We start from the raw sequence: 3,563 nt of genomic DNA, 5'->3' as shown, positions 1-3,563 counted from the left end.
GTTGATGATGATGAGATTGATGATGATGATGATGACGATAATGATGATGATGTTGTTGTTGTTGTAATTATTATATTTCTGCCACTTTTTTGTATCAGTGCGTGAAAGAAATGTCTGCGTGTAAGTGGAGAATGCTGCCGATTGGTCATCACAAACATCATCATCATCATCATCGTTGCTATTATCATTATCATCATTATCATTATTATTAATGTTGTTATCATTGTTATTATTGTTATCCTCTCTCTCTCTCTCTCTCTCTCTTTCTCTCTCTCTCTCTCTCTCTCTCTCTTTCTCTCTCTCTCTCTCTCTCTTTCTCTCTCTCTCTCTCTCTCTTTCTCTCTCTCTCTCTCTCTCTTTCTCTCTCTCTCTCTCTCTCTCTCTCTCTCTCTCTCTCTCTCTCTCTCTCTCTCTCTGACGTTTTGACCTTAACATCAAACAGCTTAGAAAATAAAATTTTCATTCAAACTGCGCCAAATAGTGGAACGTGTGTGAAAGCGAAGCAAAATTCAAAAGACGGTGATGATGATGATAGTGATGATGATGATGGTGGTGGTGATAATGATGATGAAGATGATGATGAAGAAGACGACGTTGATGATGACGATACCAGAACCAACAACACTCAATTATTTCAGACCGCTATATTTATATGGGAACAATGACTTTGATAATTGAATTTTGTATCTCCTATGTTTGTTTGTTTGTTTGTATGTTTGCGTGCGTGTGTGTGTGTGCGAGTGTGTGTACGTCTGTGTGTGTGCACGTGTGTGTGTGTGTTCATCCATTCAACGTCATGACCTTTCGGGACCTTTATTTAATAGGAGAAGAAAGAAAGAAAGACAAGAAATTGAAGGAATGAAAAGAGAGAAAGAACAAATCAATAGTGAAAGAGAGAGAGAGAGAGAAAAAGAGAGAAAGAGAGAGTAAGAGAGAGAGAGAGAGAGAAAGAGAGAGAGGAGTAGTAGAAACAGATGGAGGGATTATCAATCTACTGAATATTCATTGGCCATGAATTTAGGTTCCATGCAGCCAAATGAATATGAAAATAAGAATATTTTTGTATGTTGTTGCTGTTGTTGTTGTTGTTGTTGACTATGTTGTTGATGATGATAGTGATGGTGCTGCTGATGAAGATGATGATGGCGTTATGAATATTCTAATTAGTATTAATTTAATACTTATGTGTTATTTAGGAGTTTTTAAAGTCTATTGATTTTTTTTTCCATTGATGTAATAAACACATAAACACAGACAAACATACATTTTTCTCATTCATTCATTCGTTCATTCATTTGTTTATTTATTCATTCATTCATTCGTTCATTCATTCATTCGTTCATTCATTTGTTTATTCATTCATTCATTCATTGGTTCATTCATTCATTCGTTCATTCATTCATTCATTCATCCAAACAGACACACGCGCATGCCAGAGTTTCAGACGTCACCACCTTGAGAGTTCGCAAGCAAAAAAAATAAATTAATAAATTATTTTAATTAAATTTTTATTTGGACCGATAGATGGATAAACGAATGAAAGATTTGATGAATGAATGAATGAATGAATGAATGAATTAACTAATTAATTAACTAATTAATGAATGAAAACGAATAAATAACTGAACAGACAAACAAATGAACCGAATTTTTGAATCATCTATATATAGAATGAATAATAAACATTTATTGATCGATTATTTGACTGCTTGGCTGGTTGCCTGGTTGACCTTTTGAACTTTCCGGTTGAATGTTTCGCCACCTTTTAACACGGCGATGATTACAAGTATTTATTGGCTGGTGCGGACAAATAAAACTGAGATAAGATGTTGTTGCTGTTGTTGTTGCTGCTGCTTCTGTGTTGATCAACTGTCCAACTGGCAAATTAACCAACTAATCAGTCAAAAAGTCAACCAACCCTCCAACCAACCATCCAACCGACCGACCAACCAACCAACCAACCGACCGACCGACCAATCAACCAACCAACCAACCAACCAACCAACCAATCAACCAACCATCCAACTAACATCTTAACATTGGCATCATTGGACAGCGTCAGCCTTATGAACTTCAAAACAATCCTCTCATCCGATTTTCCGCGCAGGTCAAAACCGCAAGTAAAGTTATGATGATGATGATGGGAATTATGATGATGATTATTAAGATGTCGCGGTGATGATGATGATGATGATGATGACGGGTCTGGAGATGTTGATAACATGGATGAGTCTATGGTTGACGAAGGTGATGATGATGATGACCGCGATGATGATGATGATGACCGTGATCTTGGTAACGATGATGCAGACGATGATGATGATGATGGTGATGATGATGATGATAGTGTGGGTGCCGATAACGATCTTTCAAATGGATATATGATAGTTCCGTGTTTGAACTGACTGCTGAAAATCGTTTGGAAACAATTGCTGGGCTGTTGTTGCTGCTGTGGTGGTTTCATTTCTGTTGTTGTTGTTGATGTTGTTGATGTTGTTGTTGATGTTGTTGTTGTTGTTGATGATGATGTGAAACGTTAGAATACAATTAAAAACAACAACAACAACATCATCAACAGCAACAACATCATCAACAACAAAATCATCATCAACAACCATATCAACAACAACAACACAACATTAAGACCGCCCGGTGTATCTGTCAATTCAAATGGTGACAAATGGCTACTAAAATAATTAACGATGATTTCAAATACATTTAGAACAACAACAACATCAACAACAACATTAACAACAACAACAACTTCAACAACAACATCAACATTTGCATCAACATAGTATACTATAAAAATGTTTTCAAGACAAACCAAAAAACGTTTTAAAAGGTAATTTAAATAATAAAAGCAATAAGAAGAAACATAAGATGGATAATAATAATAATAATAATAATAAGAAGAAGAAGAAGAATATTTTTTTTCCAAACTAAAGGAATTAGTTTTAAATTCAATTTTTACTTTCCCAAACATGCTGCGAGTTTGCTGATGCTGTTGTTGTTGCTGTTGTTGTTGATGCTGTTGTTGTTGCTGTTGTTGTTGTTGCCGTTGTTGTTGATGATGTTGTCTTTGTTGTTGATGTTGCTGCAGATGATTATGGCGATGACGTCATCACGATCATCCACAACAACATCAACAACAACAACGACAGCAACAACAAAGACAACAACAACAACAACGACAACATTAACCTCAACAGCAGCAAAAAAACTAGCTTCAAAATTGAAATACTCATAGTACGAAGATAAGTTTTTCTTCATTTGTATATTTAAAAGCATCATCATTAAAATCATCACCAGGACAACCAGCATCATTATAGTCAGTCGTCATCATCATCATCATCATCATCATTTGAAAGCATAAAAAGTCTTCTTGGCTTATAGCATTACGTATCGCGTTCTAGAAGTTTCATGATTATTACAAGAACAACAACTACTACTACTACTACTACTGCATCAACAACTACTACAACAACAACTACTACTACTACTTATAATAATAATAATAATAATAATATTATTATTATTATACTTTTTCAATATTTTCCACG

The sequence above is a fragment of the Helobdella robusta genome, assembly GCF_000326865.2.
Source record: "Helobdella robusta unplaced genomic scaffold HELROscaffold_23, whole genome shotgun sequence".
NCBI classification, from domain to species: Eukaryota; Metazoa; Annelida; class Clitellata; order Rhynchobdellida; family Glossiphoniidae; genus Helobdella; species Helobdella robusta.
Note: the sequence above shows the minus strand (reverse complement) of the source record.